This window comes from Ursus americanus, chromosome 3 (assembly GCF_024610735.1).
Source record: "Ursus americanus isolate L20-20 chromosome 3, mUrsAme1.1.p, whole genome shotgun sequence".
NCBI classification, from domain to species: domain Eukaryota; kingdom Metazoa; phylum Chordata; class Mammalia; order Carnivora; family Ursidae; genus Ursus; species Ursus americanus.
Window position 1 is genome coordinate 10112286 of NC_142129.1, and position 17912 is coordinate 10130197.

The window sequence follows — 17912 nt, forward strand, 5'->3', positions numbered from 1 at the left end:
CTCTTCAACATATTTATAGCCTGATCTACCAAATGAAAAGACCTGGAAACAAAAAGATGAATCTGGTTGTTTTGCTGTGTAGAATGCAAGAGAGCAATCGAAGTCCAATGACGTGATCACAAACGGACAAAGAATTTGACAGAGCCCCTATTGGACATTTTAAATAGTGCAAAAAAAATGATTTTAATGAATTAAAGTATATCAAGTATACTAAAATTCCTATGATTATACTAAAAAAAATAAGTATCATTGGACTCTATGGAAGTTGCTAGGGCACCAACTCACTGCTGTGAAGTATTTATTTTACCTTTCCCTTACGTTTAGATGCGGAGTAGCAAGTGGTTGATGTGATAAATTTCCTTTCATAGAATTCCAGTAAATAAGGACAGAAGGAAGATTGTATTAGAACATTTCCCCTTGAAAATCATAACAGAGTGCTAAAAGCTTTCATCATTATCTTAATGATACAATGCTAAAACAGGACATAGAGTCATCGTTAAAGAATTATTGCCTAAATACCAGGTCTATGGATCTATCAATTTACAGGAAGTACTGGGTAGAGAGAAGCAAAATAAACAACTCCATGAGGCAACAATCAGCAAATTAAAAAGCATCTTTGATACAATGTGGATTAAATAGGAGCTAGGTATTAGAGGCTATTAAGGAACTACTATTAATTCTCAAGGATTCATAAGGACATGGTACTTATGTCAAGAAGAGCTCTGACTCATACATAACTGGGGTTAGCTTTTTTTTTAAAAAAAAAACAATGTAGGAAACTACATACATGCATAAAATGGGAAGGGAAATGTGAAGAAGTGTTGGCAAAAGTCAGTAATTGTTCAAGAAAGGCAATTTCAAATGGTAGTTTGTCATGTAATTCTCTTTATGTGCATTTAAAAATGTCCTTAATAAAAAAGTCAAATAAAAATGAAGAGTCAAAGAAAGCCAAAATCCCGCGGAAGCTGAACTTGTAAGGAGAAATCAGGTGTACAAAGTTGGTCAGTAGAGAAAGCAGGATTAGACAGAGAAATGGGGAAATTGGAGGTCTCTCAAGATGTCTAGGTCCAGTCCTGGTAAAATTGCAGTGAATTATTTTGTGTTTTTAAAGATAAGTTAGTGATTTTTCAATTCAACAAGACTGACTACTACTTCAAAAGGACAAAAATGTGTCCTAGTGAATAGTGACTCTCAAGTGTCTCAAACTGATACCACTAATTAAGATGAAAATGAACTTTTATCTACTGAGTATCGTGAAACATTTAAAAGCATTATTGGATTTTCATGTATACATTATTCCCCTTTAAATTAAAACTTGTTTTGTCTAACTCCAGTAAGAGACACAAATCCCTTGTCTATTTGATGGCCTCAGAGAATTTCACTGCTTTGTAGGTAACCTAGCAAAGGGTAAAGCTCAGTTAAACTGACTCCACTGAGGGGCTTCAAGGTCTAACTAAAACTCCAATACCAAATAAATAAATAAAACAAAACTCCAACACCTCTTTGAAAAATAAGGTCTTTCCTGAACCCAGACAATGCAAACTACAGCTATAAATCCACATAGTGCTGATTACTTCTGGTTCAACCCTGAGTTCCCAGGTTCCAGTTGGGAATGTCTCTATTAGAGTTCTACCTTGGATGGTCTCTTGCCTTGGTTTATACATCCCATGGTGGATAAAGCCATTGATTAAAAGTTTAGTGTTCTTAATATAATAGCAGTTTTTGTGTTCTGTTTACGTCTGCATTCTTGCTTTGTTTTTGCTTCAAATTTTATCTGGGCATTATAATCTTGTCAAGACTTTGATATTTTAAACAAAGTGATTTATATTTTTTTTTCTTTGGCATTTGTAATGGTTTTCAGTGGGACAGTTAGTATCAATTTACCTCATCCACTGTTACCAGAAACTAGAATTCTCAATTTTTAAGTATTTAGCAAGTAGATATAGATAGATAGATAGATATTACAAAATAGGTGGAAATGAAGCAACTACATAAACAGAGATTAAAGACTAGAGAACAAATCTTTGAAAATGTCCAAAAGTTGGGCAGACAAGTCCACAGAAGATAAAGCAATACATAATTTGTAATAAAACAAGAAAACAGTATCAGAGGAAATAGGCAGAAAGCTGAGTATGTGAATGAAAGAATATTTAATGCCAAATGTAACAGAAACAATGAATAATGTAAAACCAGAAAAATAATCAATGGATTTACCATTGTGCAACTTCCAAGCATTAGTGATTGTAGTGATAGCTCTTTCCAAGGAGTGGAAGAGATAGGAGCCAAATCAACAGTGCTGTGAATGGGGAGTGGAGGGTACCCTGTGAGCTCTGAATACACTTTCAAGAAACTCTAATGAACAGAGGAAGGGAAGAGAGGGCCAAGAAGTCTAAAGTGGGCTTTTGATGGCTTATTGTATAGTGAGGGGTACTCAAAAGTAAGCATATGCTTTGGAAATAAAAAATTAGAAAAATATGGTTAAAGACACATGAAGAAGAGATGTATTGTCAGAACTCCATTAAATTTCACTGATTGACCCACTTAAAATGAATTTATCAACAAAGAAATTGTATTGCTTCCTATAATCAAGGGGCTGAATGTAGGGGCTCAAATGCAACCATGAGATATCACCCTATGGCTCTCAGCGAGGCTGTCTCTACATAGTGAGAAAGGAGGCCAGTGGCAACACACACAAGTACCAACCTTTTACCTTTGGGGTAAATGAACATCTCCTCAGCACCTTTACCAGGAGAGTCGCAGGGCAGACAATAGTATCAGGAACCAAGTAGGTTATGGACCAACCTAAACTACTTTTATACTGGTCGGGGAGGCGAAATAGATTAATTGATAATGCTTAGATTATGTATATGTAACATGAGGCCTGACTCAATCCCAATAGGAAAGAATGGGGCAGGAATGCTATTCTGGAAAAAACAAATGTTGCACGTTGTGGAAAATACCTGGCATAAGGTATTTCAGGAAGCAGGTAGAAACAGATTTCAAAGGAAAGATCTGAGAATTCGCCTTCCAATCTTAAGTTTCAATTAATCTTGTGGGGGGATGGCACAGAGTATTCTTAATAAGCAACAGATTCTTTTTAAGAAACTTAAATATTTAGGGAATCAAAAATTAAGCATTCTAAAAACCCTAACATACAGGTGAAATTACCATTCTATTTAACAATATCAACAATATCCCAAAGCATCATGTGAAACTAAATGACCTATAGATATATAGAGGTGAAATCCCTGCAGACTGGACCAGCCTAAGGTAGTTTCACAGAAAAGGAATAAAAAGCAGGTGAAGGACAATCCCCTTAATAGGTTCCACATGTAAGAACCTGCGAAGACGCCACTCTGTCCTCACAACAGCTAAAAAAGCTAAACAGATTGAAAAATCAACAACTCTTCTTGGATCCATAAGAAAGGGAAGACACAGAGCCAACCGCTGCCCCCAAGACTGAAGATCGACAAACAAAGAACTCCAGACTTACCGAAGCAGATTCACAAGGTAAAACCATGGCAGCACACGCGTCAGCGGGGAGATCTGAACTGGAAATGGCTCAGTGCAGACACCTCTGAGAGCTAAAAAGTACTGGGGGACCCAGTCATGGTGGGGGTTGCCCCATAATATGGTGAGGTTTACTTCCAGCTGGTCAACCACACTCTCATAGTAACTATCCGACAAAAATTCTGTCGGGCTCCGGCAGTGCGAGGCGAAAAGGAGCCATTTTGAAAAACTCTCCAGCCTCTGTTCTCAACAAGCCCTGCCCTCTGTGGAAACTCTTTTAACTAGAGCCTCACCTGCTGAGTATTATCGGAGCCTCGTGGACCTGGGAGTGGAACATCAACTCCAGCTGGCTCTACCATCCTGTCCTACCTGAGGGGAGAGGAAGACAATGAGAAAGATTTATGAAGTTCACAACCCAGCAGCACAGGCTCCCCAAAAGACTGAGATCTAATCATGCAATTTAAGAATGCTACCAACCTCCCCCCCACACACATCACCACCACATTCCTGAAGGCCTGCTTACAGCAGTTCCCTTTACCTGGTACATTATGTCTGACTAACAGGAAAAAAAAAAAAAATCACAAGGTATACCAAAAGGCCAAAAAACAAACAAACACAGCTGGGAGAGAAGACCCCAAATCAGCACGAGACATAGTTGGAATGTAGGAGGTGATAACAGGCCAGGAATTTAAAACAATGATTATTAATATGCGGTAGTAGACAGCATACAAGAAGGGATGGGCAACGTAAGCAGAGAGATGTAAATCTAAGAGAGAACCAAGTAGAAATGCTAGAAATAATAACACGCTGTAAGAGAAATAAAGAATATCTTTGATGGGCTGATTAGTAGACTGGACAGGGCTGAGGAAAGAATCTCTGAGCGGGAGGATATCAAAAGAATCCTCAAAAACTGAAAAGCAAAATGAACAGAGACTGAAAAATAGGAACACAATAAGAACCGTGAGACAACAAAACATACTGGGGACACCAAAGGAGAAGAAAGAGGGAAAGGGACAGAAGTAATATTGGAAACAATGATCACTAAGAATTTCCCCAAATTAATGTCAGACACTACACTACGGATCCAGGCAGAGACGGGAGAAGCAATTACGATTATTTGTTTTTATAGTTTGTTTTTATATCCATCAAGTGGGATGGTGTTATCTGAAAATGGACTTGGATTGGTGGTAAAAGTATATGGTGAACTCTAAGGCAACCACAAAAAATGTTTTAAAAAGAAGTATAACTGACGTGCTAAGAAAGAGAAGAAAATGGAATTATAGAAAATGCTCACTTAAAACCACAAAGACAGAAAAAGAGTGGAAGACCAAAATAGGAACCTAGAACACAGGAAGCAAATAGAAAATGGCAAGGAATACGGTAGATATTAATCCAAGTGTATCGGTAATCACTGTGAATGTCAGTGGCTTGAATGCCTCAGATAAAAGATGGAGACTGTCAGAATGTATCAAAAACACCACCCAATTATATGCTGTCTACAAGAAATCCACTTAGAATGGACACACATAGATTAAAAGTAAAGGGATGGAGAAAAACATACCATGCTAACACCAGTCAAAAGAAAGCAGAGCAGGCTTATTTTAGACAGAGCAGCCTTCAAAGTAAGAAACGTTATCAAGGATAAAGAAAGGGATTCCCATAACGATAAAGGGGTCAAATCTCTAAGGAGATGTAGCGATGTTTAATGTGCATGCGCTTAATGACAGAACATCAAAGGATGTGTGGCAAAAACTGATAAAACAGCAAGGAGAGAGAGATGAATCCACTCGCACAGTCGGAGATTTCAACACACGTCTCTCTCAGAAATGGACAGATCCAACAGGCAGAAAATTAGCAAGGACAGAGTTGAACCCAAATCCGCTGTCAATCAGCTGGATGTAACTGGAATCTCTAGACTAGACCACTACATCCAACAACAGCAGATGATATGTGCTTCTGCAGCTCACATGGAACTTTCGCCAAGATAGACCACATTCTGGGGCATAAAACACATCTTAGCAAATTAAACAAAGAGAAATCATAAAATGCCTGTTCTTAGACCATAGTGGATTTTAACTACAAATCAATGACAGATAAGTAGAAAATCCCCAAAATATGTAGAGATTTACAAATACACTTTTAAATAACACATGGGTCAAAGGATAAATCTCAGGAGAAATGTTAAAATGTTCTGAACTTGGTGAAAATGAAAACACAACTTATCAAAATTTGTGGGATGTGGTGAAAGCAGTGCTTGGAGGGAGATCTATAGCATTGATTGCATACACTTAAAAAGATAAATATTTAAAAGCAATAATCTAAGCTTTCATCTTAGGGAACTAGAAAAATGAGCAAATTAAACCCAAAGCAAGCAGAAGAAAAGAAATAAGAAGAATTCGAGCAGAAATCAAAGAAAGTGAAAACAGAAAATCATTCCCAATGAGCAAATTTTATTTATGAAATCCTGAATTTCAAAGAGCAAAGTGAAAGAATTTAGAGGCATGCACCACCTCTCACCAAGACTCACATAATATGGATAAGTATCCTCAAAAAGGGGATCTGCGTATTAAGTCAAAAACTTCTAAAATTCAAATTATCTTGCAATCCACCTCACTAATTACCCAGTACGTCTTTATTTATTCATTTGACAAATGTGTTTAGAAAATCTATATCCTAGATACAGGATTTTTTTTTAATTTTATTTATTTATTTAACAGAGAGAGAGACAGCCAGTGAGAGAGGGAACACAAGCAGGGGGTGGGAGAGGAAGAAGCAGGCTCCCAGCGGAGAAGCCTGATGTGGGTCTCGATCCCAGAATGCCAGGATCATGCCCTGAGCTGAAGGCAGCCCCTTAACAACTGAGCCACCCAGACACCCCCTCTAGATACAGTTCTAATATCCACATATACCCTTTTTAGTAATAACAATTTTAAAAGCTTCAAGTTAACTTAATTCAACTCAGCATTATGCAGTCCAAAGCGCACTCAAAAAACAATTCAAATTCTTATCTCTTAACTAATTCAGCTCCAAGGATCTCTGATGTCTCCTTTCCCTCTGTTTCTTTTGCAATTCTGTTTCAATAATCAGATCTATAGATAGACCAACATGTATAATTAACCTCCACAAACAAATCCCACATACAATAATGGAGGGAAGGTGGAATGAAAAAGAGGAAAACGAGCAAAATTTTGAAATCCTTTGTGTGAGCCTTCTCCCTACATGTTTGACTTCGTAATTGGTCTCCTACACATACTGGAATTGGATTCTAATTATAGGTCTGGAGATAATGAAGAGTGATGGGGAAGGAACATGAAGAAAATTAACTTCCTCTTGAAAGGTAAACTCCTCTGACAAGGCACCAACAGGGTCTTTCTTCAAAGGAGGAAAGAATTATCAAGTGAGGGAGAGGAGGCTGTGATGCCCAGCATGGAAGGTTTAGTGGGAGGCGATTCTGGTTATTCCAAACACAACTCTACGTTACCACACAAAGGCCCGAAGGTCTGTCAAACCTCTCCTGTGTCTAATTCTTCCCCATGCCATCTCTTCCAAAAATTAGAAAAAAGAAAGAAAGAAAGAAAGAAATTCAAGTCTGCGCGCCACCTCCTGACAGTCCTCAACCCAGTCTGTTGTGCCCCCTGTCAGGCCAAGTATGTTCCAATGCCCATGGATGCAGAAGTCCTCCCTTTGTTTTAAGGAAAGACATGTAGCTCTAAAGCTCTTCTCATTCAGGGGGAAAGGCCAGAGGGCTCAGTTTTGGCCTCAGGTTCACGCTGCATTTTATAATTTAAACTTATTCTTAATAAAGCTGATTAAAAAAAATTAAATCTCCCCTCTGCAATCACAGGGATTAAGCACATGTTAAAGGAGAGCTATAATACATTGTCACACCAGAGCAACCGATATCTATATAGAACAGGAATACTATTACAATGTATTCAATAAAATGTCAAGATAAACACAGAGAAATGAATGATATTTCAGCAGCCAACCGACCTACCAAAACCCAAAAACGAACCAAAAAATCTATTTCACAGTACAATTCTAAGATTCCCAGGAAGACAACCAACAAGATCTTTGAAGTTTCATAGGAGAAAAATAAAAATACATTACTGAAACCTACAGAGGATGTTTAATAAATGGAAACACATGGATATTCATTACTCTATTCCTTGAAATCATTACCAATGGCATTTTTGAAACTTGACAAGCTGATTCAAAGATCCCTACAGAAAAATACATGTACAGAAATACCCAAGTAAATTATAACTAAGAGGAACAAAGACTAATGGCTTGACCTACCAAATAATAAAAGTACTAGAAAAGGATCATAACTAAAACAGTATATCACTGATGTAGAGACAAATAGATTACAAGAACAGAATAGTGAGTACACAAAGTAACCCATGCATATATGGAAATATGTATATGGTATGTCTGGCATTTCACATAGGTGCAAAAGGTAGACTACTCAATAAATGCAGAAGAGAATATTGTTCACTGTAACCATATCGAAAAGCAAACAAACTCCATTAAATAAAGATATAAAGTCCTAATGCTAAAAAGTGAAACATGGAAAGTTTTTACGTTAAAAATAGATGGCTAAAATATAAGATCACAGGTACAGTTAAAAGATACACAATAGACTGAAAGAAAATATTTGCAATATTTATAGCAAAATTTTAATATCTGTAATATAGTATATAATGAATCTCTTCAACTGAAAACATTAAAAAAGTGCTTAATTAAAAATATGCTTCTGGCATAGGGGAAAATATAAGGGCCATTTAATATATGAATATTAATTAATAAATAAAATGAAATTAAACCTTGTTGATAATCAAAGAAACACAAGAAATAATGATAAATTATTCATCACTCATTAGAATGGCAAAAGTTAAAAGCTTTTAATAATGTCCAGTGTTTGGTTGTGAGAAAATAAGCATTGTTGCATATTGTTGGTCAGTCTGCAGTTTGGAGGACATTTGGAGAACATTTTATCACCATCCATCAAAATTTTAAGTCTCAGGGCACCTGGGTAGTTCAGTCAATTGGGCGTCATAATCTCAGGATCCTGAGATCAAGCCCCACCCCCAGCTCCTTGCTCAGTAGGGAGCCTGCTTCTCCCTCTCCCTCTGCCTGCCGCTCTCCTGCTTGTGCTCTGTCTCTCTCTGTGTGTCAAATAAATAAATAAAATCTTTTAAAAAAATTTTAGGTCTCCTGAATCTCACTTCATAATCCCAACTTTCAGGAATATAGCCAACACATATTCTGAGCATTTGTGTACAAAGGTATACATATAAGGGTGCTCATTGCATTATAGTTTATGTTTTTTCTAAAATTGTGTATAATACTGTAGAATTTTAAGCAACTTAAATATATGCTTAAATTTATCAAGCTGCATTTCTGTTCAGAACACCAGGCAGCAGTTACAAAAAATCAAGCTGGAACTATTAATGATTTCGTGAACAGTTGTTGAGGAAGAAAACGTAATTGAGAAAGATAGAAATTCACTTGTGAAAGAAACTATTCCATAGGGGCGCCTGGGTGGCACAGTGGTTAAGCGTCTGCCTTCAGCTCAGGGCGTGATCCCGGTGTTCTGGGATAGAGCCCCACGTCAGGCTCCTCCGCTGTGAGCCTGCTTCTTCCTCTCCCACTCCCCCTGCTTGTGTTCCCTCTCTTGCTGGCTGTCTCTATCTCTTTCAAATAAATAAATAAAATCTTTAAAAAAAAAAAAAGAAACTATTCCATAATTTTGTGAATAGCTTCAAATTGTTATAATCACCAAGAACATAAGTATTTCTTTCCTAAGTTTTAACCAATTAAAAGGATGTAGCAAGTCATAGGGTTACTGGGTGCTGAGATTGACCAAGGTCACACAGTGGGATGGATTTTGCACCTACCATCAGCATTCACTGGGAAGCCTGAATTCCAAAACAATTTTGAATTGTGTTGAACACGTCTTGGCCTCAAAGCTCTTTTCATCTATTCTAAAATCCAGAAAATTGTACTGTTAAAACATGAAAAAAAAGCCATTTATCAACCATCTCTCCCAAGATATCAGAAACGTCATCTAGTTTCTTCACAATTGTTTTTCAGCACCAACAGAGGGCCTACTATATGGTAGGCAGCCAATATTTCTTCAAGTAAGTATAAATAGAATGAAGCCAATATTAATCTTTTCATAAAAGAGCAAGCAATTATTTTATTTCTTTTGCTCTACCTGTTTCTCTTGAGATTTGCAGTTTCTATTACTGCCCTATATTAAATTATTATCATATTGTTAAGAAGTCTTCAAAAATAGCTGTGCTTTGTTTCAGTTAAGGTTTCAGTTCAAAACAAAATACTTATAATGCCTAATATTTGAAATATTTCCCTAGATTTTAAAATCCGAATTGTTTAAACTTTAAAAATAAAATAAAATAAAATAAAATAGGGGCACCTGAGTGGCTCAGTTGGTTAAGCAACTGCCTTCAGCTCACGTCAGGATCCCACAGTCCTGAGATCCAGCCCCATGTTGGGCTCCGCACTCCACGGGAGTCTTCTTCTCCCTCTGTCCTGCCCCCTGCTCCTGCTCTCTCTTTCTCTCTCTTTCTCAAATAAATAAATAAATAAAATCTTTTTAAGAAATAAAATAAAACACAAGTTGTTTTTAATGTCCTTTTCTTCCTCTGAACAAAATCAGCATTAATTTATTAGAAAATTAGTTAAATATTTTCTCTCAGGTATTATGAAGGCATGTTTACACATTACTACCGGATCTGAGCAGGTTTCATTGAACCAGATGCAGCAAGAATTTTAATAGGATTCTATTTTTATGTTGTGGCAAAGAATCAGTTGCTTGCCTCACTGCCCCAATCTTCTATCAGAGCTATTATGAAAAGGAAAAACAAATTAATCCAAGATAGTGTCATTCCCCCAGAAACAGAGAGGGCAGACATCAAAATCTGTGATATTTAGTGTAATGTCACCAAACCTGCAAATGAGCTGGAGGAAAAAAAGAAACAATTACTCTACGGTCTGTTCCAATGTTGTATTACTAAGGAAAATATTTCTTCTCTATCAATTTAGAGTGTGTTGACTTTCAGAAACAATACTTATCTTTGAGATGGTCTTACTTAAAATATCACTTAGTAAAAGGATTAGCAAGTCTAGGACTCTCTCTATTGAGGAAGCTGAACTAGAATTGAAGGACATTCATTCAGCCTTTCTCATGGGACAGGAGCCCAGGAAAGGGATGGTGGTGCAAATATTAAGAGTCTGAGGCACTACTGGGAAGTGGAAGAGTCTAGAAATAATTAACGAAGTGAGATCTTCTCCTATGAAAGAAAGATAATATTATTTAGGATGTAATAAAAAACTGGCCCCTCTTCCTTGTGGGAGAGCATGAGATTGTAGCACAGAAACATTTAATTAAGGATTTATTTGATGCAAAACCCTTCACCTGAAGGCAGGATTGGCAGGGAAAAACAGGAAGGAACCTCTACAAGTCCCTCTTTTCTGAAGACTTTAAAACATCAGGTGCCTTCCTTGAGCACTTATAAGAAAAGTGCAAGTTAACAAGCTCAGCGATGTTAAGTTTTCGTTAGCAACCCTGTATTAGTTTCCTATGGCTACTGTAACAAAGTACTATACACCGGGTCGCTTAAAACAACAGGAATGTCTTCTCTCACTAAAAGTCTGAAATGAAGGTGCCAACAAGATTGGTTTCCCCTGGAGGCTCTGAGGGAAACTATGTCCCATGACTGTCTTAGCTTGTGGTGCTGCTGGCAACCCTTAGTCCTCCTTGATAACACCTGTATCATTCCCACCTCTGCTTCTGTGGCCTTCTTCTCTGTGTGTCTGGATCCAAATTTCCCTTTTCTTAGGATACCAGTCCTAAGAACACCTATTGGATTTAGGACCCACTCTAGTGCAATACGACATCACCTTACCTTCATTACATCTGCAGAGAATTTATTTCCAAATAAGGTCACATTCATAGGTTCTGGGGAGACAGAGTTTTGATGAAACAGAATTCAATCCAGCACAAACCCACAGTAAGAAATGTATTTTATACGTATGGGAAAAAAAAAAGCCTCCAAGGACAATATTTAGCCTTGCTCTGTACAGTGAACTCTAATATTTTCTGTTCTCTTAATTTCTTAAAAAACTGGTTACAATACACAAAATTGAATCCATGGTTCAATAACACGTGACCATGTCAGCCTGAAAACAGTAAGACCAATAATTTTTGTCCTTTTAACATTTTAAGTCACTTATAACATCGCACTAAACCTTCAACAAAAAAATGTTGGTGAAGCAAGGAGAGGAGCGACAGGATATATGTCCCACCAGATATCTTCTTTTTTGCAGACCTCCAGAAGAGAAGGGGCATGGGTTCAATGGGTGGCCTAGAACACAGAGTTACCAGTACTATTGCCATCAACAAAGAGTCCCACAGTCCTGTAGACAAGTTTCTACATGAACAGTCACAATATATGTAAACTAGATTATAATTCATCCCAGGGGTTAGCAAAGGTGACACCTTGGGAAAAAGAGAGAGAGAGAGAGAGAAGGGTTAGAAGGAGCAATACATATATAAGTTGCATATATGTTAAATTGAAATTTATATTATTTTTCATTAAAAGCAGCTATGACCAATAAACCTTAGAAAGTACCTGTTTTCATGTTTTCCTCATTTATAAAAAAGTTCTAACCAAAACAAGGGAAACACCCTCGAAAGGTAACTCGACATTCTTCTTACAATTCCTTTGGCAAATGTGTTATTCGATAAATCTGCAGGTATCAAATTGAATAAATCTGAGTTAAAGTCCTTGCTAGAAAATAAAGAACAGAGGTGTCCTTTCCAAGTCACTTTTATGACTAGCCCCAAACCTTAACTACAAGCTAAGAGATCATACCAATGATTAACCCGGGAACAAAACTCTTCTACAATATTAATTGATCTAATAAAATATTCTTCCTCAGGCTACTTTTCACACATTCATTTTAGTATCAAGGAGGCAACCCGTCATAGGAGTTATAATTCTTTTTTTTTTTTTTTTTGGTTCCCATATTCTGGGATGAAATAATAGATAGTACGATGAGCTAGCTCTTTATAACATTGCTCCAGAGAAACTAGAAAAAATAAAGTTGTAACTTAAATCACAGAAGGTATCAAGCTGAGATTCTAATTCATGGGGTTATGTTCATGAATTTCAGAGGGCTATAGTCTGTCTGTCCGTACCTTACTCTCTGAATTTGATCTCTCACAGGCTCTCCTAACCTTAATCATATCTGTCTTATTTAAGGACACCCTTATAATTTGTTCAAATATAAAAGAGTTGCCATTCTAAACCAAAAGAACTGGCCAAATCTAGTCTTGAATATAACATATTATGTAAATGATAATAAATACTCAACTGGGAATTTTTTATATATGTTTATATAATCATCAAGTTTCTTATAATGTGTTAAAGTTACTTTCTTTGCTTAAGGCACCTTCATTGCCATATCAGAGATCTAAAGGGGTGATATAGTTAATATACGCTATGAAAGAAAATCCCTCTACGGTTTAGAGATCTAGGCTGCCATCTGAAGTAAATATAGAGTGGACTTTGTTTTCTTTCTCATTACACAGAGTCCATAATAACCTGAGGCAAAGCTCAGAGTTTAATACTCTCCAGTTCTGGCACACTGGATTTGTTTTCCACCCTCCCATGAATGGAAGGGATTTATAACTCATTATCTTTTGGCAAGTCCGTGGCAATGTTATTTTTAAATAACATTTTCTAATAAACTCCTAAAGAATGGTTTGCTAAGCTACTCCAAGCAAAAACCCAGATATTGTTCTTAAAACAAAGAGGTATTCCCACCATCTGTCTTCAATATCTTCATAACTGATTTCCCTAAGTAATGACTCAACTTTAATTCTTTTCTTACTGATTAGTATGGTTCACAAGAACAGTTGAAACAAATGCAATTTTTTAATTTGAGGAGACCTTCTCTGAAAACACAGGTTTGTTCTAAAATGTCTCGGGTATTTGAACGAGAGTGAGCACTGCTCAGTCATCTGCTCGGTGATTTTGTACGTCAAGCAGACCAGTGATTAAGTTCCACTAACCATCTGGATCCTCTTTATCATAGATCTGCATTGTCTTTTTTTCAAGACATTTAATTTATTTCGACTACAGGAGAAATAGTCAAATTTATTTTGACTGAAAATAATTTTTTGAACGGGAAAAAAGTAAACTCTCATATATCCACCACAACCACTTTTTAAGTTCTCTTTATATCTCTGTTATTTTCTGCATGGATTTTTGAAATCACTCACAAAATCTCAGAAGTCTACTCTTTCCTCAAAAGCACACAATGGTTTTCTTCCTCCACTGTTATTATCTATGCATTTTCATTTTCTGTTCACTCAGTTTTTAAAATATTCATTCTGCTCTCCATAAATTGTTGAACCCATTCCTCGTACAATTTAAGAAAGCCCTACTCTTCCATCCTGAAAATCAAAACAGATGAAGTTTGAACTGCTGAGGATCACCTGTTTAACAAAGACATCATCACACTGTTGTTCCTCTTCTCGTCATCACCTGTATTACAGCACTCAACGCTACATTGCCAATGCAGGGATTAATTAATCGTTAGTTTAGAAAAACATAAGCAGCATAGGAAACTGAGTTTCACCAGTTCAATTTTCACCTGTGGGGCCAGACTGAATGTCATCTAAAACCTTCCACTCTATTTTCCAAAGGGAGATGCTGCTGGAACGAATTGACAGAACCAGCCTGTCCCCTGAATGTGAGGAACAGCTACCCAATGAGCTAAAATGGAATGAATTTCTGACTTTCTTGGCCACAAAATTCCTAGAGAACTTTTCCTTAAGACCTGAAGGAGAGCATCAAACTTTCACAATGTTTACCTCTCCAATCCAACTTGTTCTTAACTTACTTGTGTTCTAGTTGGGCTTGTTTCCAGTCAATAATTGGGAAGTGGATTCACTGAGCCCACAATAGATCCTATTTCTCCTCTCATCACACATATTACTGCATTTCTGGGGCAGACAGAAATTCTGTTTGTAAATGCTCCTTGTAGGTACTTGGGGAATAACAGACACTGTAAAGCTGCAAGAAGGTTCATTGCAACTGGTGTTTAATTTCTAGACCCTTCCATAAGTTGTTTATCTTCTTCTTTTGGGAAAATGAATGTGATGACTAGAAATCCATGTAGGCAAAAAGGTAGGGAACAAAAGAACAGGATTGTAAACTGCCCGCTTTGACACTTTGCCTAGGCATGACTCTGTTCTCTTGAATCAGAAAAGAACTAATTTCACCAAAGATGTGATACTCAGAATCTGATCTGACATTGGCAGTTAGACTGCTGTGACTTTAGTTGTTTCAAAACTTCTTTGAATAGGATAGCAGGGTTTCAGTGAGAGGAAACTAAGGAGTGAGTTGTAATCTTTCATGCCCCCTCGAAAAGCCTGCCCCATTCACTCCCTCCTCCAATATGTTCACTGAGAAGGAGGCTGTTCCATGACTAGAGAGATGGGTTAATAATGCTGTTAATAACAGATTCTCTGTAACTATAACATCACTGTATGAGCTACCTGAACTACTTACTACCCCATATTAAGGATAAATTTTTCAACTTTGATCATTACTTTCCACAGCCTAGCTGACTCCCAGAAAATTACTTTGGAACCTTGGATTAACATCTAACATATTTACTATAATAAAAAATAGGTGCCATTTATTAAGCACTTAAACATCTAGGCATTGTGTTAGATTATGTTATCGCATGTAATACTCAAAATAGTTGTATGAGGTTAATATGATTATCTCCATTTTGCAGCTGGAGAATCTGAGGCATGTAGAGGTTAACCATCTTTCTCAAAGGCCTGAAGTGGAGCAGAGATGTTAATGCAAAACTGACTAATCCCAAATCCTATCTCATTAAACTTTATGCTTTATTCCTTTTTCTCTGCTATTTGGTTTCATGATGACTGGTTCAGATTGCCAAAACTGCTATGTTATGTAAACCATTATAACTTCAAGTTGTTGAGAATAAATAAAGAGCCAGTATCTTTGGCCCAGATAAACAGAAACGAGGGGCCTGTAGCTAAGAAAGTAGAGGTGGGAGGGGGAGTTGCCTTTGCAGGAGCAGAGTTGGACCTTGCTAAATATAAAAAAGTAATTTATAAAAGAAAGGCAGTTTTATGTAACAAATTTGTGTATTCTTTCAATTTCCTTTTTATTTAGTCAAATTTCATATCAAATTTATAAAGCTAATTAAATTTCAACTCTAGACGCAGCTCAAAAATAACTAGCATGAGTGTGGCTTCCCTGAATAATATTTTTTTAATTGAAATAAGGAGGTGAGACTTATTTTTCTGAAACATCCTTCCACATTTGATAGCACATGAATTAAATAATTCTATCATCTTAATGCCACTTAATATTTCACAAAACCATAGAAAATTATTGAGATTAGTTTCATTAATTAGTTGCACTAATTTAATTTCAGAATGTTGACTCTGGTTTGGATCAGATATTTGGAATCCTTCCTTTTTCTCATTTTGGAAATGTGTTATAGCTGTAGGAATATGGTATCTCCATTGCTAAAATTCAGGTACTAATTTTCAGGGACTAGGACACTTTCCTAAGTGAACAGATATAGCAGATGCCACACTGTAATTTTTTTAATCAATGAAAATGTCTAATATAAAATAAGAGCATGCTTATTATTATATTAAAAGTAATATTAATGTAAAGTAATATTAATGTATTAATATAATTATTATATTTAAAGTAATATTAAATGTAATATTAATGTATTCTTATTTAGAATAAGAACATCATATCACTGGTTAGCCAACCCTGATCCCAATCAAGCTATTTAAATATCTATATGTGCTGCTGTCTTTCTCCTGATGTTAACTAAATAGGAAGTCATACCTAATGGCGTACTCTATCAGTCTGGTTTTCATTTTTTTTATCACTGTCCTTCTTAGGTTTTTAGTATGTGCTTAATCAATGTTTAATTAACAGATGAATATTTTTGATTTCATATTTATTGGTATAAATATATATGTTCATGATAGAAACATTTATATGAATTAGCTCCAAATACCTATTTCCATAAGTAAATATATTTTATATCAACGGTATTATTCATTGTCAAGTGTTGTTCCTGAACAACACTTCCTAGATAGTTACTCTCTCTTGAACCAGGGGTCAGGAATATTTGATGTGATCCCCAGTTTAGTGGTGCAAAATGGAAACTAGTTTTGCAAAATGGAAAATAACCCACCTTGAACATCATGGTCCCAAATATAATCACTATCATTACTATCCCTTGAAAGGCCTCACACCTTAGTTACATATGCATCTCAAAGTAATCAGAGCAGGAATAGAGATCTTCAACAAATGATTATTCATTTCTCTCTTAAATATATAGTTTGAATATTGACATGATCTCATCTGTGCCTCACACAATGTTGTGAAGCAGGGTGAACCATTATGACTCTAGATAAATCCAAATAAAGGATATGCAGATATTTGGCTTTGCCCAGCTTTAAGAATGTTTCTAGATCCCTAGGTCAGGGCATCCACCACTCACTCCCCAGAGAGGATCTCAGACTGAGGAGCAGATAATTATGTCTCGAGGAGGCAGGTTCCCTGGCTGAACATCAGGGACGGAACACTGACCTTCAGAGACAATCTAATAAATTTGTGGACAGAGGGAAACAGCACCTGACTCCGAGAAATCAAACCCCTCTCGTAAAACAGGCCTTTCAGATACAGATGCACTCCCAGTGGTACCACTTAATTCTCATATGTGTGTAGCATGCTTTAACGTCATCCTCCACTCCGAGAACAACTTACCCTTGGCCTCTGTGTGTTTGCTATCCCTGTGCCTCTTCTAACTCTTCGCTTAGGTCTTGAGCCCATTACCATATTCCTGACTCTTCTATGTTTTCAGTCAGTTTCATCTCTTTTTTCAAGCCAACCTCAGCCTGCTGCCTTCAGTGAAGAATCTATCTCCCATCACGTTTTGACCCACCAATCATGATTGTCAGCTGCTTATTATTCTCCAAATAAACTTATATTCTGCAGTGCTAGCACATTCTGTGCTGCAGGTGAAGCCAAGTCAGATCACCAGACCTTATCTGCACTCCACAGTTTCTGGTATAGTAGATATTTTACCTACCTGAAAATGCTTTTACTCAGGACCTGGGCCCCATGTGCCTTGTCCCACGCCCCAAGTTCTTTCCCCCATGCCACGTTATCTCCCAGAACAGGGGACATGCCAGAGATGGACCAAATGTAAACACTGATTACAACCACCTGCAAAAACATATTTTTAAAACACATTGCACCTCTAAAAATCTCTTAGACTGCATACAAAGTAGGCGA